This window comes from Aricia agestis, chromosome 17 (assembly GCF_905147365.1).
Source record: "Aricia agestis chromosome 17, ilAriAges1.1, whole genome shotgun sequence".
Classification (NCBI taxonomy): Eukaryota; Metazoa; Arthropoda; class Insecta; order Lepidoptera; family Lycaenidae; genus Aricia; species Aricia agestis.
Window position 1 is genome coordinate 1390560 of NC_056422.1, and position 20030 is coordinate 1410589.

Here is a 20030-nt window from a genome sequence, read left to right on the forward strand (position 1 = left end):
ACACGAAGGACCTGGTTTGAGTTCGAGCTTCATATGTATTAGGTAAGCAAATCTCTATCCAAGAATGAAATAAATTGTATGCTGGAAACTGGCAAAAAGAAGGAAAAATATATACGATTTTACATTCAACACACATTGTAAGCCGAGAAGCCTTACAATATTCCCTTACGATTTATTTAAAAAAACTAACGCTTTTGTAGACGACTGTAATCACATCTGCATAGGAAAACTGTTCCTTGCTTGTTGGTATTACGAGCTGGTTTCGCGTGTATGGAACACGAGTGCAGGGGTATAGGGGGGTGAGGAGGGGGTAGTAATCATGTAATGCTATACGGAGAGCAATGAGTCGTGAACAAAGACTGGTTAACATTTAAAATGGTTTTTCTCTAAGTCCCAGACGTCACAGTTCATTTAACAATTTGTTAACTCCACGCTGGAGATTATCGCGTTTCTTGTATGCCCACCACATCACCATCACTAGCATCAACAGGCCACCATTGTAAGGATCTTAAAACTCTCGTTAATTTTGGGAAACAAGGTATTGGATACTAGACAAGATCTCTAAACGTATGTGCTTTCAATGGGTTAAAAATTCAAATAATTTTACAGATACATATTCCTGATATGATATTTAATTCGAGCGGGTTTATTTTGAAGCTTATAGAAAATATGTAAGATGTAAAATATCGAAAAAATATTTGTGTCACCTTTCTGAACTTTAATAAAATATCCAAATGTGTTGTCTATTAGTGATATCAGCTTCACGCTTAAATCGCTGAACCGATTCAGCTGAGATAGAGTAACGCTCGTATTGCGCATAGAACTTGCTGGCAACATCAAGAAATATTTAAGATTTCATTAAGAAAATAAGGCTCATAACTCAGTCGATACTGTATCAATACGGGCGTGTAAACATAGATCTGTTTACGTGCGCGGGCGCCGCTCTGCCGCCGCGACGCAAGACCTTTGGATAATTCATGAGGTGCAGGGGACCGATTCGCGGCTTCCGGACCACCATATGTGGTGTATTGTGGACGAAGATGGCGCTGTTATAATCCATGATTTACAACGTTCGTTAAAACTAGCGGTCTATGCCATGTGTAGAGCAGAGGTGATGGTTACCTTAGCTCTACGTATGGTATATCGTAACGTAGTCCTCATACACCTTTCAAGTAAAGCTAATATTTCTTTTTAGAGGCATTCATCCGTGGAGATCCTGTACATTCTGCATGATCCACTCCACGTCAATCACGGTTATTCTTCGTGTACCAAAGTTGTTCCTCTATAAGGAGCTAGAAAAGGTTTTGGAGTTTGGACGGCGTATCATTGTTACCCAACCTCCATTTACAGAAATCTTATCCTGTACAGAGATAGTGAATAACCATCGCGATGTCTATATTTGGTCTCATTTTATTATTACTAAGAACTCGTACTTTCGAAGGCAACACCCATAATAAGTAAAGGCAACAAAATAAACTCAAATGTCCTCACAGACTCTTGCGCAATGAGCACAATCATAACCATTTATAACGAAGATTAAATCTATAAAATGACCCAACTTGGACGTTATTCAAAATGAAAAAGTTCACGTATAAGGATAAATTTAAAGACAGACATTAAAACTTGCATATACATACATGGTAGATATTATCTAGGTGGTCATTAGCTTTATTCTCCTAGATTCTAGAAGAACTCGAGACGGGTTTATTAATGTCAGAAATTTTGTAAAACTGCTTGATGTTTGATATCCACATTATGTATACAGACGTAATAAAAATTATAGAATGTATAATTTTAATTTAACAATGTCATTGTTAATTGTTTCATACATGTTACGTTAGAAAATTTGCTTGAAGAAAAAAAGCCACACCGTAGATGCCTGTATAGAGTATACGCCGGGTAATAATTAATTTATAGAGATCACTATCTTTATAAATTAATTATTAGGTAGAGAAGTTATGAACAACACTTACAAATGTATTGAAGATCAACACAGCATCACAGAGCGCAGTCTCTACAATGCACATAACTCATCTGTATATATTATCAAGGTCGTAAATAATAATGGTTCATCTTCGTGCGTTATTTAAGCTAAATATAGATATTTTACGATTCATTTAATTCATATAATTATCAGCTCTGTTATTTATAACATTTCTTACTATGTTAAGAGAAAGACAGCTTTTTAAATTAGCATTTCTACATTTTCTAGCTATAACAATGCTATAAACTGGCTCCATAAAAAAAAGGTTAGAATTCCTGCTTAGTGCTAACTATTTCTCACTGTCCCAAAATAGGATACGTTACGATTACGCAGCTATGGCACGTCTCAGAAAATTATAACGTTCGATTATTTCGATCGATCGCATACATCATTTTAGATGGATCGACACGATAGATTGCGAATGAGGTAATGAAGACGCCTTCTTTTGAAGAGAGTCTCTTCATTATCTATACTTTTTCTAGATACACCTTTGCCACTTATGGAGTAAATCGAGTACATGCATGAGAAAGCTGCAAATCGGACAGTATGTCTTCAGCCCGGCAGAAAAACGTCCCGCCTAATATGGAGGCGGCTACGTGGTCCGCGATTATCCCACGGCCCGGGATCGGGGTCACGTGCTTTTGAACCACACGCCAACACGGATATATGTCGAGAGATCCTTGCTATAGACGCCTCCTGATGAGGGTACCAAATATCCTGGACTCGCGGGTCAAATTCCCGTGAAAAATTGAGCATAATGGTATCAGTTATCATCCAAGTGTTTGGTCACTTGGATATGGACATACTTTAAATAAAGAGAGTTCCAGACTACATTTTTCTGGATTTTTATGTAGCCTAACCTAACTTAATCGCTATTAACAATATTTGCCGGCTGGTTGCGTTAACAGCTAAGCTCATTTAAAACGGAGTTAAAATTGTTAGTACTAACGTTTGATTCAAAACAATGCTTGCAGTAAGGCTGTTTAGTGCTTAAGTGAGCACAGTCTTACTCATAACACAATCCGAACACCTGCGGAACCGTACCGCGCTAACAATACACGGTGGCTGCTCGTTATAATAACTCGGCTCAGTCACGAACGCCAGATTTCGTGTCCGACTGCAGATCAGTCTGGGAGATAGACAAAACCACACACTGAGGAACGGTTAGCTGACTTAGCTCATATCTGGCAGCCCGATCGTCTCGTATCCGGCTGAATGTGGACGTCAAAATAGACAGATACCATCTATACTGTCATCGAATAACAACATCGCCAAATGTCCGCAGTCGGTACTCTTTGAATATCGTAGATAAGCTTATTGGAAGTAGCAGGCCGACATACTTAGAAGTAAAGTCGGATGATGTCAAAATAATCTTTCGAGTGACCGAACGTAGTAAAGTGGAAAGACTGTTAATGGCCCACCGGCAGACATTTTTACCACTGCAACTCATCAGTCCCATCGATAAATAGTGTTAACCATCCACGTAAACACTGTGATATCTTGAGTGCCCAGGAAGAATATTGAACCGTCTTGGGAACTGAGGTGTGACGATGATAATTTTCAGTGGGTTACATCCGATCTCCAATTTTAAAAAACGGCTTAAAGTGAGGGCCTGTCACGACAAGATGAAATTCAACAGATTTAAAGGAATTCATAGTTCGGCAGCTTTTATGACGATAACTGTTTCATAGGGTCTACACATATAGCAGTTATTGCAAACTAAACTAACATTATTTCTGTCCTAGTACTACACACGTACACATAATTCAAATACCAATGCATAGGATGCACATCGCGGTATTCGCTCGTTAATAGATCATCAATATACGTCGTTTAGTACAACTAGCTATTATGTGTAGTGGTGGGATTTGTAACAATAATATGAAATCGATGAATTGGTATACTAATATTAAAACTCAATAACAGGACATAATATTTTCGTAGTAACCTTTTACCAATCACGACAGATACAGCTTCAACACAAGCTATTTGTTCGGAGTAAGATATGCTCCAAAGTCCAAGTCAATAATCTTCTGTCAGCAGGCTTATCCTGACCGCAAAAGAAATGTAAAAAGTGTAAAAACACTGACAGATTTAGCGACCAACAGATTTGCTTTGTTAATCTGTCAGTTTGTCTATTTCGCCGTGGAAAGAGCACCTTTATAAGGGTGTCTGGTTCTGAAATGGATACGTAACCATTTATAATATAACGTATCCATTTCAGAACGATATTTTTTTATGTCGATAAGAAATATCGATACCATCAGGAGCAGCTCATCCTTAGCCGTGGTAATTAATAGTTTTTGCTTACTCCATCGATGTCGCTATTCGCTCCTTCACTCATTAAGGCATGATTACATATGTTCTTTTTATGTTCGTTTATCCCGGTAGATATAATTGTTTCCAATCCTTTATAAAATTAAGATTAAAAAAAAAGTACACTTATGATAAAAATACTTATAGTAATATTGATAAAATATCACAATTCGGTTCCAGACGAGGATGGACATTGGGCAATGGGTGACTATTGCCCATGATTTTTTTGCCCAAGAGCTTCGCAATCTTGATAATGGCAATCCAACATGGCCCAATGAAAAACGTGTATAGTGTATACTGTATAGTTATATAATTTAAAATTATCTGTTCATAAAAAGGCATGTTCAAGATTGTTACATTTTCGATTGAAAAAACAATTATGTAAAACACGTGACAACAAATAGCGTTTAACGAGGCGTTAAACAGTAATGATCGAGCGCAGGAAACAACTGACTCTGCAAACACGCTCGCCGTGTAAAAACAAATTGGAGCTGGTTTTTATAAAGAAGATGATGTAGAAAATTCGAGCTCCATAAACTTTGAGATAGGCATTTGGGCATCTTTAAAACTTTAAAAGTGATTAGTATCCATGTCGAAAACCGTCGAGAGTATCACTCAAGACTAGAAGTTTCTCATAATCTTCAGAACGTACTCTTTGCTGATTTTATTTTAATGAAATAAGGGGCAAACGAGCAAATGGGTCACCTAATGGAAAGCAACTACCGCCGATCATGGACACCCGCAACATCAGAAGAGCTGCAGGTACGTTGCCGGCCTTTTAAGAGGAAATACGCTCTCTTCTTTCAGGTTTGCAGGTCGTATAGATCTGGAAATACTGCTGGTGACAGTTCGTTCCAGAGTTTTACAGTGCGCGGTAGAAAGCTGATGCAATGTAGAAAAATGTAGAAAAATGCAGGTCTTCAATACTCGTACAGGCAAAACTGGTCCTTGAGCTTTTGCGCTCAAGACTATTTAGTTCTCGTCTTTGGAGTTCACTGTGTTTTAGACTCGTTACTTTCGAGTACAAATATGTTCCCTGGAAAAATCCCGCTCAAGTCGAGTAGCGTCCAACGTTCAACCCATAAACGAAAAGAACCGGTCCACATTATCGATGGCAGCCGCGATAGGGGGCCAGGCGCCGCGCCGCCGACCACCGCGCTCAGAATAATTGGACGCCGCAGGACTTCACACCATCGCCCAAACACCTCGCCCGTCTCGCTCCCGCAGCCCGCGTGTAGCGTTAGACGGAGCGGGAGGCACGACAAAAAGCAGACACGTATCAAAATAAATGGTATTACCACTTGACGATCCAAATCTCGAATTTAAATTGACGTAACGTATGATATGGGATTGGAATTTTAAGAGTTGAGCAGGAAAATGACTCGATTGTGCTCGTTAGTCAGATCTATTTATCTTCGAAAACGTTTAAGGACCTATTCAGTCCCCTGATATCTTAAACGACAAGAGATACTAAATATCGGTTAGGAATGTCCAGTTTATTTATGCACCATACCTCAAAAGAAAGTTACCCAAAAAACATAAATTAACATCATGATGCACAGGAAAGCTAAAGTGGTAATTCAGTGCAAGTCCTTGCTAATAAAACGTTAGCTACTGATGATGATCTCCTCGTTATCCGTTGATTGATGCACGACGAACCGTGGAGCGGAGCTGCATCCAATATTAATTAATCATTTATCATACACAATGCCAAATCAATTTGGAAACCTGATTATGATAAAAATTGCTACCATGTTGCAAAAATTCACAAACTTCTGAAACTATGCAAAATTGAAATCATTAAGCATAAGGCAATAAGGGAGTTATACTGCTCTTCTTGGGAATTTGGCGTCGTTTGGCGGGCGTACCGCAAGGACGGCAACAGGTTCAAAATAATAAGTCGTACGTATTCATAAATTCGAGCTCATCTATTCGCGTATCCATCACGAGGACAGATGAGTCATCTTTAAAAAAGGCGACCTACTTATGAAAATGTATAATTAGAGTTCAGTGAACCTGACGAGACGTCGCGGAATCTACGGGGTATTTCTGTCCTGGGCGGATGCTCATAGGTTTCCTCGGTAATAAATCCACCAAAGTATAAATAGCGGGCGTTTTCATGAGGACGGGCAACTTTATGCGGACTTTTACGACCGATAAGCCCCTCCGCCGCCGACTGTTATGCTCATTCAACGAAATTACACACATATTTGTTACTCCCTACAATATATTTTTCAGTCCATCATTTTATTGCTCGCGTCCCCTTTTAGGAAAGACGCCAAATGTTGGCAAGCGACGATCTAGCGAATTTAATGCATAATGTAATTCCCAGTTCATTGCTTGTAAGCTGTATTCTAGAAAACTGTAACGCTTGTAGGAAACAAGAGCTTTTCTGCTCTTTTAAAGAGATAAGGAAAGTTTTGAAAACATATTTTGTATGAAGTGAACGATCAATTAAATCATATGATTGCACGTGGTCACTGGCTTCTACCAACGCCCACGAGCTCCGAGCTTACGCAGTTACGTTATCGTGATCAAAAGGAACATTCCATCTTCCCGACGTCACGAGAGTTATGGCTAATCAAATTTAATTATAATAAAAAATTAAAGATTTGTTACACCAGGCATTCGTTACTGAGACAGATTGAAATTTAGAATCGTACAAAAAATATGGGAGATAAGACACGAGTTAATAAGATAAAGACATCAAGAGCCGAACAAAACCGTTCAAATCTGTGTGTAGGTGTAAATCGTACTATTGACATCTTGTATCAACCGGACGTCGAGACATACAATCAGATAGTCGATCTATTATTTTAGTTTATTAGACAAAATGGGAAAGTTACCTGAATGATAATATAAACGATAAACATGGCTTTTGAACAGAGATGATGTAAGTATCAATAATTATAAAATAAAAATAAAAACCTTTTTTAAAACGTTTTAAAGCCTTATATTGTAAATAGTAGATTTCTAAAAGAAACAAAATAGACTCTCCCATAAAAAAAGTACTAAAGATTTTAATCAACATAATGTAATCCCAAAAAAGTAATCCAACGAATAAATCAGTGGTCACATCGCACCCAACCAATTAAAAGGACTTTGTAAAGTGTCAACCTAAGATAACCGAAGCCTTTGATCACGCCGCGGCCGACGCGCTAAAGGGCGCTCGGGTTTATTAAATGGAGTTTAAATATCATCACGACTGCGATTAAAAAATGATACGCTACAGATTAATTTAATTGATAATTTAATTCGTCCGATTGATTTATCATTCGGATGCATCGGGCAGATCGGCGATGCTACTTACTCAAATAAAGAGACAGCCCAGCCAAATGATATTACATATTTGTGGTTGAGGTCTAAAGCACTCTAAAGATGTTTAAAGACAAAAATTCGTATTTGGTTTAGGCACAAAATTCAGCTTTGTTAACATATAAGCCTCTGGCTACTCATTTGTTTTTGCTTCCAGTAAAAAATATTTTTGAAACCTTTATGGACGATAAAATATACGTATAAAAACTTCTTCTGACAGCGTGAAGTCCATTATAAGGCTCATTGAGAATATTCTGAGCGTTAATTAAACGACTGCGCTGCCAAAAATACATCTGACAACGCGCACCGGCTAATCAGTTAATTTTTTCAGCGCATTTTAGTGAAATTTTAAAATGAGGACGTGTATTTTGTAGCTGCAAACGAAACTACGGCTGGGAATGGCCAGGAGCTCTACCATGAGTGATGATCTCACGCTGGGCGGATCTCGGCGTGAACTAAATACTATTGATCAGGTGACTATAGCTCTACCATGAATTGAAAGCTATAGTATTTATCGATACTCGATACCGACTATTTTTAGTTACTTATGGCAAATTTTACACAGCCTCTAGCGGTTACTTGCGGAACTAAAATCGCCATACTAAATATTTACGTAGTCGGTATCGAGTATCGATAAATCCTATAGCTTTTAACTCATGGTAGAGCTACTGTAGTCACCTGATCAATAGTATTTACATAGTTCACGCCGAGACCCGCCCAGCGTGAGATCATCGAAGGCTGTCTATGTCACTGTAAACATTCGGCTGACTGTCGCTCGTTAGTGTCAACTGTCAGCATTTGTCTCAATTGTTGCGAGTTTGCAAACAAATCGGGACCAATTAATACAATGAAACGCGTGTGCGCTGAGGCGCTGATGGTGACTGATTGGCTATCTTGGACTATCAACGGCTGCTTACACGTTTACTGAAAATTCCTTAGAAAAACAGCATATAAATGTTGAATGTTCTACCCTGTATATATCAACACAGACTATCAAAATATATCAATGCATGATACGAGCAACGATCTATCCTTTCTTCAGGAGGAGAATCTATGCATCCAATTATGGTCTTATAGAATTTGTACTCCACAATGCAGCCCAGATTGGACATATTCAAGTGCATATAATGAAGTGTTATGATAAATGGCTACATCGCATAGCACAATACACCTCTAACGAAAGGATTCGGTCCGGAGCGCAGTTGTTAATGATCCTCTTTGTGGCCGCCCCGGCGACTTGTTTCCGTAACGAATCTACATCCATTTTTTACGTCTTTGTAAATTAAGGCTTCTCAATGAACCTGAGACCTAACTTATGATGATGTACTGCTGACAAATGGCTTTATGCGATATTCGTTTCCCAAGAATAACGTAACAAGAATAGCGATTTCTCTAAATCGCAAGAAGGTATAAAACAATTTGATTCAATCATAGAATGTTCGAAAGCCACTTATCTTTTCTTATATCTTTAAACGAGCAATTCTTGTATATAAATATATAATTGATATATCGGAATCGGCTCCAACGAATTTCATGAAATTTAGTATATAGGGGGTTTCGGGGGCGATAAATCGATCTAGCTAGGAATCATTTTTAGAAAATGTCATTTTATTCGTGTTTTACCGAATACCGAGCAAAGCTCGGTCAAATAGCTAGTTATAATTATAACGTCATTCATCCGGGTTAAAATTGAAACTATATTTTTAACCGATTTTAAAAAAGATATTTGTTCGTCTGTTCATATATTTGACCTCTGTCTTTTAAATTGAATCCAATAGGTGCGTGGGTACACTTTTTTTGGCGTCTGCATTTTTTAACAACCCGAACCTTTAATTAGTTGTAACGTTAACTTAATTTAAATACTCGAATAAATCACGCCACCTGAGATCGTATCCTACACACTTAAATACTCAATTTATTAGGGTAAGTACCATTGCCGGATTTTTCCAAACGTATCTATTTATAACTTTAACAAGCTCATATAACGAGAAAGCCAATAATATTAGCGACAAACCATAAAATTAATTGCCATATAACAACGGAAATCGGACATTTCTTCGTCGATTTATAGATCTATTAATTGCATCCATTTGCTTTACGTCCGCTTGAAGTTTACTATTTTAGTTAAGGCAATAAAACCTTTCTTTGCCGACAAATTCAGGTACGAGACTGATAACCGAACTTCCTGCTTCCAAATGCTTACCTGTAACAAAAAATATTGCAATTAAAACTATATCCATAAAATATAAACCTCCTTTTAACTTTGATTAGTAATAAAATTCATTTTGTTGCAGACGTGTTTTAAAATGCGGTTGACAAAATGCAGCGGCATCCTATCATGTCACGGGGATATTAATCCCCGTGACATGATAGGATTAAGAGTATATCTCATCAAAATCCCATGCCCCGAATTCTCCTGAGTCGTGAATTGTTACATATAGAAAATTTTATAGCTTCTAAGTTAGCTTTATTGGATGACAAATAATAATAAGGAATCCATTAAAGCTCGACTATTAAATTGGTAAAGGTTGGGAATTATTTAGATACCAATAAAGGTTTACGACGAACAAGAAATAAAATAACTTCAAAAGACATTTATATTACTGCTGGGGATTTTGCTATTAAATCTAAAATTGTACAACCATAACTCGAAGGGTTGTTAAATTACGCAACACGAAAGCATTACAAGACAGAGAATAATATCATAATAATAAAGTTTATAAAGACCATAGGGCCTCATAGCGTTAATCTGTATACTGCTAATCGGAAGTAAAAATAAAATGCCCTTATCTTTCATAAATATATGAAGAAAGACAACATGACATTCAATTTTAAAACCCAGCCGATGCAAGCTGTCCAAGGGTCACGAAAAATATCTGGCACGCCGCACGTGTGCACCCACATCTCAAAATTTTTAAATACTGCCCAAGGTAATTACCAAAAATTTAGTATCAGATATAGTGCCTTCTAAAGTTTTTATCATTTAAAACATGAAGAAGAACATAGCCCTCGGTTTATCCTGTATCGTGTATATTGTAGACTGTAGTGTATGCTACAAATTGTACAAAAGCACACGGCATGTGAATCGCACTCCGGCGCCTGCCGTCAATCACCCTGACAGGCGCATTTCGTTTGAACCTCTCGACCGGCGCGGCGAGCCCACGAGGATCACCAAACTAATTCCACTGTTATTGTTTACGGAGCCAGCGGATCATATTTCAAACATAATGAGGTGAGAGGTTCGTTAAGGCAAAAGAAGAAAAGCATAAGCGATATACTGCATGGCAGAGATGAGAAGGTAGAGACTATTTTAAGGATAGTCGCTGTTAACAATGATGGATATGTGGAAGTGTTTAAATGTTAATGTTATTAAATCTATCTCCGCAACTATATGTAATGTCGAAGCCAAAATCAAGCAAAAACATTTACTGGAATACATATTCTATACTTCCAGGACAGGACAAATTAATTCGAAGAACTCCCTATAAATACATTTCAAGGGTAGAACTTGGAACCTATAAAACGAAGAAACCGAACCATTCCACATTTGTAAAGGAGGGACGCAGTAAACCCTGCTCGTTTCAGTAACAGCTCATACAACAAGAAATATCACACGCCATAAATAATAACGTCCAAAAAAGAACCACAGCTTTATGACACGAATTTTATGAAGATAACCACTATTTACTGCGGGATAAGCGTTATATTGGCCTGGCTACAGCGGACGTAAGGATAATCTAAAAACTTTTTATTGCATGTCCAGGTCGTTTAAAATAACGTTATTTTTTAATTTAAGGACTGAGATTCTTAATAATACTTGAGAATACTTTATGGTTTCTTCGATAGCAACCATTTTATATTTAGCTGCAAAAATAATCGGATATGGAGGGATGGATTTATTTTACTCGTATACTAGACAAACTATCATAAACGGCATAATATACCCAGAAAAGACGTTTTTCCATCTTTGTAACAGGAATCACGCTTCAGCGGGTATGCAATCATGCGAATCTTTTGAATTGCAGAAAAAAGTTTATTCAGACTAACAATGTCTTCCGATTCGCGAGACACGATATACAATGCAGATATTTTTGACGGGCTGATTTAATTTAATAGTGAGGATGAGTGTCTAAATTGAGCGTCAGTCACGAATAAGCCAGGCCGTAAAAAACGAAATAAACGAACATATGCCTCATCTCCATAAAGTATCGACTTAAGATGACTTCAGAATTAGATTTAAAAGCGTTATTATGATCCCACGCAGCCTCAACAAAAGAAGCAGCCGGGGTGTCAATCAAGTGTATTTTTATATTTAACAATGCAATATTAATGGGTAGGGAACTTCGGACGAATGACGATATCGATCTCGGACGGTACGGTGGCTCATATTTTAAAATACTTTTAGCAGATTCGTATTTAGATGACTACTTAAACTTCAGATCATCATCATCCTTAGCTTACACATTTAAAATTAAAATTATATTAAGTACATGGCACAGGGAAAATGTTATAAATCAATTATATTGCAAGGACACTGAAGGATGTTTTAGAATGTGCGCCCGGTACGCTTGTTCATCATTAGCCGTTAATAGTTTCGTGAGTAACATTCCAAAGGACATCGGCGAGGCCTTCGAGGCCAATATTAGAATTTCAATCACAGTGATTCACAGATTAAACGTAGCCGCTTCCGGCACGAACCAAAATACACCCAAATATTCTGAACTATAGGTCACTAAAGTTTTTAACTGATTTTAGAAATATAACCAAAACCTTTGCAGACCCTCAGCTTCCATGAAAAAGTGACTTGGGTGTGCAAGGTAAAACATATTTAAATTAGGTAAACTTTTAAATTAGCAAAAGAAACATGGAAAAATTGCGATTATTACAACAAAAAACACGGTTCCGCTTAATAGTCGTAAAAGATTACGTGAGCTACTCAGTAGTCAGGCTGAGCGTCATTACAATGTATAGAGCACTTTTAGCGATATTAACGTTTTTATACAATGTAATAACTAATAAGCAATGGATACTGCTGGAGAAATAGTAATTAGCTATCATTACATTAAACGTGTATATATCTATTAACCGATAGAACTTAGAACTTAAGTCTTCGATTGATGAATTCCCTAAAAATTAATGAAATCGTAAAACCTGAATTTTAAGAACGTAGGCAGAAAAAACTAGATAGAATCTGCATAGTCCGAATCCAAAGTTTATACAGAAGGATGACAGGAGGCCATATTTATTATTGTTATGCCATTCTATAATGAAAACCCAAAACATAATACACATCAATATTTATCATAATTAATACTAAGAGAAATATTTAGTCACAAAAAATGTCAATACGACACACCCATACAAACACGATGCGTTCAAAATGGAGGAACGTACACACACAACACAAGCCTCAAGGATATGGACGTAAATTTGATTTATAGTCCAGCCGAAGGACTTAACATTTGGGTTTTGGACCTTAGTGAGTCGCATTAGGAACCACATGCGAAGCACGATCCCGTTTGGCTGCGCGTACGCAGGCGCCACGAGACGTGTTTTTTATTAACTGATTTCGTTTTTAATTTGATACCCGACCAGAATGAGGATTAGGGAACCGTTGAACTCGTGAATACAGGTAGATTTCTTATATAATATTAATGGACGATAAAAAGATACTAAAATCGTTTTAGAATTTATTATTAGGCGTTTATCATGAGAAAATTGTTGCTGCCAGTTCGGAACTAGTGCAAACTGAGTTCGTCGGTAAGAGTAGGAGCCAGCCACTAGCTAATACGCAACACTATTAAAATATCATTAGCATTGTTTCCCAACGACATTCTTGGGCTTGTGGATTCAGGTTTAAATCTTCTGTTATGATAACAAGGCAGAAGTCACTATCTACCTAATTTCAACATTTAAAAAATCCTATGTAAAGCATTTCTGAACACAAAATTATTGATGAGTTAAGAAATTTTAAAAAAGACAAAGAAGACATGATAATAAATGGAGTAATAATGAGGTACTTGTAAGTAAGATAAAAGAGAACGTCTCAATACTAAATCGATATCAAAACGCAGAATAATATCATAGATACAAACAAACAAAATGATTAAACCATTAGTAGTAATAAAGCCATCGGTCGGAGATATCGAAACGTAGCCGGGATGGACTCGAGAGTCGAGACCGTAATTTCGTAATTTACCAGTAGCGCCGCGTTTATCTCGACGACCGACCTCCGCTAATGCTTTTTGTAAGATCCAAAATGCGCCCGAGATAAAATACGACCCACCGATCCCATAAAAGGCTTAATTATGTGCCAATTTAATTATACCATTTAGGTATTTACATTTTATGTCCTCTGATTCAATATTAACACCTGTCGCTAACTAAAATTCAATGCATCGCAATATGTAATTTAGGTAATCGTTGATAACCAATTTTAAACAGCTCAGAACAATGAACAAATATTTAGACGGATGTCAAGGAGAATCACGGCTTCTTGTTTCACGAAAAAACTTGGCTTTGTATTCGCAGAAGCATCGAATTAAAGCGTGAAAAGGAATCCGATTGTTCGAGTTATTCGATAGTTGACCACCGAATTCTATTGGCATTTGGCAGGCTAGGCACACAACGAATGTAGTGTGGTTTTTACTCGCCTTCGTCTATTGTGTTCAGACTTTACATTTTAGAACCCACTGCATAGTATGCATCAGGGATTTTTTCACATCCGTGGATGCGGATGCGGATTTTAAGAGGATCACATCCGCGGATCCTACATAAATATAGGTTATAAAATGAAAAAGTATTATTTTAATATGTAACAAAATAATAGTACAGGTGCCTTACTCCCGAAACTGATATCGATTTCGATTTTCGATTTCAACAGTTTTTTGACACTTTACATATCTAAAAATTGGCTAAAAAATGTCAAAAAACCGTTGAAATCGAAAATCGAAATCGATATCAGTTTCGGGAGTAAGGCACCTGGTTAAATTTTTTGATTAATATCTAGCAAATTTTTCATGAGTCGCTTTATTTTGAAACTCATTTTAAATAGAACAACCCATATTTTAGTACCATCAAATCGAAATATTAAATCATATTTATCTCTGTTAGCTACCACTTTCGCAGAGGAAATTGTTGTTCGTTTTATCAAAATGAAGCTGCTTAGGAAAAAATACCTTGATAGTAATAAGAAAATTGTTCTGAACTTAACTGAACCTGTACTATAATAATACTTTTGTATTAAAGAGATAATAATTTGTAAATGAAAATAACATTAATTATGTAATTTTCATTTACGTATTATTGTAAATGAAAATTATTGTATTAACCTCTACTACTTTTTTGTTAGTAAGTACACGAAGTTATAAATAGGAGCATAAAGCGTTATACTTAAATTATTAAATAGTAATAACTAGCGACCCGCCCCAGCATCGCACGGGTATAAAAGACTTTATATTTTTACCACTGAAAAAAATATTAAAATCGATAGCCTATGATCCTTCACGTGGTCTACTTCTTATCTGTGCCAAATAACATAAAAATTGCTCCAGTAGTTCGCGAGATAAGCCCTTTCAAATAATTTTCCCCTTTTTTTCCACATTTTCCTATTAGTCTTAGCGTGATAAAATATAGCCTTCTTCGATAAATGGGCTATCTAACACTGAAAAAATCGTCAAAGTCCGTTGCGTGGTTTTAAAGATTAAAGGGACACGAGGGAAAAATAGATGCCGCTATTTATTAAGTAATATGAAGCACAAACATAAACGTAGTAATTAATTTATACAAGACAATTGATGCACCACAATAAACGCGTCGGATCCTGTGACCGTTTTTAGGGTTCCGTAATCCACAAGGAACCCTTATATTTTCGGTCTATCTGTCCGTCTGTCTGTCTGTTTCTCTGCGGTTTAGCTTAGAGAATAACCTACAAAGCCGAAATTAGGCATGAATGCACATACATATAAACGATGTCGACAAAATGGTATTTAAAACCTTTAAAAAATTATGGCACCTCCCTTCCACATCAAGCGGGGATAATTCTTTTTACTTCGCGTCCACTCCACCGAGTGTGGTATAGTTCGATAGTATTTTTTAAAATATTACGAGTATTCCAAGATCATTTTCCGATTTAGGGATCCATTTGTGAAATATGTAAAGTTCTAAAGTGGAAGAAAACGTTAGTGTCCAGTGTCTCCCCCTTCTACCAGCTATTAGCTAAACGGTTGATTCTGAAAAATATGTGGGAAAATGCAAGGGAGTAGGAAATACGCAAAAAAGAAAATTATCACGGCTAAGAAGACTTCATAAGTTATTGAGAAGTACAAAGGAATTTTCGTTCAAATTCCTTTTAATGTAACTGAGATGATGTTGTTAGTAGTGTAAAACATGTTATAATTGTACATTCATTGACGATACGAGGGCTGCTATTTATGTATCCGGAATTAAAAAAAGAAACAAACATATATCATTTAATATGGTTTTATTGCTTTTCAAAATATTCGCCGCGATGATCGACACACTTTTGCATACGCTGGAGCCAATTTTCATAGCACTTTTTCCATTCTGATTGAGGTATCTCCAAAACGTGCATTTTGAACGCATCAACAGCCTCTTCGCGGCTCGAAAAACGTTGACCACGTAATTTGTTCTTCGCGTATGGAAATAAAAAGAAATCGTTAGGTGCCAAATCAGGGCTGTACGGCGGATGACCAGTCAATTCGATCTTTTGACCCTCCAAAAACTGAGTTGTTTCAGCTGAGGTGTGACAGCTAGCATTGTCGTGATGTAATATGATTCTGCGTTGTCGGTTGTCCTTTCTTATTTCTTCAAAGACTTCTGGTAAACAAATGGCCGTATACCATTCAGAATTAACCGTTTTACGATTCTCTAATGGCACTGTAGCCACATGTCCATTAATTCCAAAAAAACAGGCGACCATTTGCTTCAAAGTACTTTTTGCACGAGTAACTTTTGTTGGTTTCGGCTCATCTTGGAACACCCACACCGTTGACTGTTGTTTAGTTTCGGGGTCATATGCATAGATCCAAGATTCATCACCTGTGTAGATATTATAAACGGCTTTTGACGTACCACGGTTGTATTTTTTTATCATTTTTTTGCACCAATCGACACGAGCCCGTTTTTGATCGATTGTCAAGTTGTGCGGAATCCAACGCGAACATATTTTTTTTACAGCCAAATGTTCGTGTAATATCTTATGTATGCTCGTCATACTTATGCCTAAGGACGCCTCTATCTCGCGATATGTAACATGACGATCACGCATTATTAGTTCCCGCACAGCATCTATATTTTGTGGGACAACAGCTGTTTTTGGGCGACCTTCTTTATTTTCATCCGTGAGCATAGACCGCCCACGATTAAACTCACTGTACCAGTGATAAACAGTGGTTTTTGATGGTGCTTCATCTCCAAAAGTTGCGGTGAGTTGAATAAAGCACTGTTGTTGATTTAGCCCATGCCGAAAATCGTAGTAAATCATTGCACGAAAATGTTCACGCGTTAAATCCATGGCAAATGAAGACACGCAATTTTCAAAATGACGCCACAATGGAAAAATAATTGACAGTCACATGAAACAAAATGTATTCTTCAACCAAAGAGTTCTATTTTCAAATGTTGTAATTACTTTTTAAATATTGTTCTTGTAAGTGGCCAGTTCCGGATACATAAATAGCAGCCCTCGTACAAAACCTATCAAAAACTGGCGGTACTACGGAACCCTCTATTATGCGTGGCCGATACGCTCTTGGCCAGCTTTTTCGCTCCCATTGGTCATTTGTCACGCGCAAACTGGACTCGCCATTCACAGACCCCGCCGCTTTTTTTTTTCTTGTCGCAACTCGTATGACATTCGCATCCGCATAAAAATCCGCATTGATTTAATGCGGATGCGGATGCAGATGCGGATGTCCAAATCTATGCGGATGCTCCGCATTTACAGATGCGGATATTCGCAACATCCCTGGTATGCATACCCTATATTTGTTAAATGAAAAAAATAATTAAATATCGACTAATTATTGTTTAGTCAGTTCAAGATGGTGCAAATACATGCAGTGTAACTCTTTCTCAGAGTAAGGGCCCTTCCACACGACGTTTTTTGTTTGTATCGATTGGAACGCAAGGAAGCCGACACGACACGAAGACGAGCGCATCAAAAACGCGCGGCGTCAATGCGCAAAAATACGTCGTGACTCGTGTGGAAGGGCCCTTACCTTACTTAAATTCCACATTTCTATTACCACAAAATGAAATCGATTAGACCGAGAAATCGAAGAATCATGCTGGCTGATGGAGCATCATACATCACTAATAGCAGGATGGCGGGTCGGTAGCAACTAGCATTCAACGATTTAGGTAATTCCCCTAATACCCTATCATAATGCGATTACCGGTCGTATCTGATTGCGTATTGGACTATTAGAAAATTACTCACAAAACGATCTTTAATGTCAGCGTTTTCTCATTCATGAATGTTTACCGGTTAGGGAAATGATGTCTCTCACAGAGTTCACATGGTTTATCGTGGAGATAGCGGAAAAGACAAAGATAGCTACGCATATTAACTCGAATTTATTCAATTTCAGATAAATAGGGCTGCTACCACCACGATCGCATTAAGATTTAAGAATTTAGACTTGATTTAAAACTTTAAAATGGATACAGGTTTTAATTATAAATTATAAAAAACATAAATAAATGTGAATATAAACTTTGAATAAAATCTATGTATAATTAATAATTATTAAGTATACAATGAATAATATGGAAAATCGGTCGCTAGCAGGTAGTCATTAATAATTACGTTTCTAGTTGGGTTCCCATCCCTAGTGGTGTTCCCCAGGGATCACTACTGGGACCCCTCCTATTCATAATTTTCATCAATGATATTGACTCATGCTTTCACTACTCCCGATATTTATATTTTAATACTTAAAGCTGACCTGAGACGACTACATTCTTACTGTGTTGCCAATAATTTAGACCTGAATCCCTCTAAATGATCCATTACTACATTTTCCAGGAAAAGGAACCCAGTCCTTGCTACATACCTTCTGAAAGGTCAAGTTATACCAAGATGTCATGTCGTGCGAGACCTTGGTGTCTACCATGATGAAAAACTAATGTTTGATGAACATATAGATAAAATCATTGCGAAGGCCTCAAAAGCCCTAAGCTTCATCATGAGGGTAAGTACTTCCTTCAAATTAGCAAAAACTTTAAAAATACTCTACTGTACCTTTGTTAGAAGTCATTTAGATTATTGCTCACAGGTGTAGAATCCTTGCTATAACAAGTACATTGATAGAATCGAAAAAAATCAAAAACGATTCATGAAATTTTTATGTTACCGCCTCAAAATTGTCTACAAGTCAGACAACTACCTTGCCCTTTGCAGACAATTTCATATTTTGCCACTATTTAAACGAAGACAAATCTCGGACTGCACTTTCATTCTGAAAATTATTAATAATGAGGTTGACTGTCCAGACCTTCTCCAAAAAATTAAATTTTACTGTACCTTCCAGATCAAGAAGATACAATCCTCCACTTACTTGTGAAACCTACAGTACTAACTATAGAGGTAACTCATTCCTGGTGCGAGCAAGCAGATCTTTTAATTATCTTTGCAAAGAGCTTAACTTAGATCCCTATACTACCAAAAGCACTAAATTTCGATCGGATTACAATAAGAGGTTTTTAGTGGGTGACTGATAGGATTTCTATGATTTCTATATCATAAATTTTTTATTTAATTTTCATGTTTACTGTATAGATAATAATATTTCGAGTAACTACATAACAACTAGTATGTTAAGGATAAAATAATAACTAAAAAATTAGAATAAGTATATTTTAGTGTTGTATGTCGAGTAATGTTGTGTGTACACTGTGAGGTTGCTAACTATGTCATATTTCTCTAATCGTGAAAACCTGTCATTGGCTTTCTTTTTCTATAATGTCGATTCTATTGTATTGTGAGTTAAAGCTGTTGGTTTTTTTTTTAAAAAATAAAAAATATATATATATGATGGCCTATAAATACAGCTAGAGGCTTTAACAGAGAACGGAGAAAAAGCGAAACGTTTTTATAATAGGCACAATCAAAGCCTTTAAACTAGGCAGAAAAAGAATAAATTAGTGGCACACATCTATGAGTCAGAACTCAGAGGCAACCCTGGCCATGTCTTTAACCCAAGATATCTATGTTCACATAATTCGCGTTATATTTAATTAAAACTCGTGTTAAGATAACATTTAATGTGTGACCATTAGGAAAATTTTAGTAAGTAAATAGAATAATAATTAGGTACGTTATCTTTCTTAATAACAGTAGGAAATCGTTTAATTAAAAAAAGATAAAATTAAGAAACTGAAAAATAACAAA

General features: G+C 36.8%; 1 protein-coding gene and 1 long non-coding RNA gene across 2 annotated transcripts in view; one reads left to right on the forward strand and one right to left on the reverse strand.

Annotated features, from left to right (window-relative positions):
- Nucleotides 1–20030, reverse strand: part of LOC121735338 (bone morphogenetic protein receptor type-1B) — a 98949-nt gene that overhangs the window by 66654 nt on the left and 12265 nt on the right. The window lies entirely within an intron of this gene.
- On the forward strand, nucleotides 18627–19308 carry LOC121735344. Its single transcript, XR_006036839.1, has 2 exons — nucleotides 18627–18831; nucleotides 19171–19308. It is a non-coding gene; the product is annotated as an uncharacterized LOC121735344 (long non-coding RNA).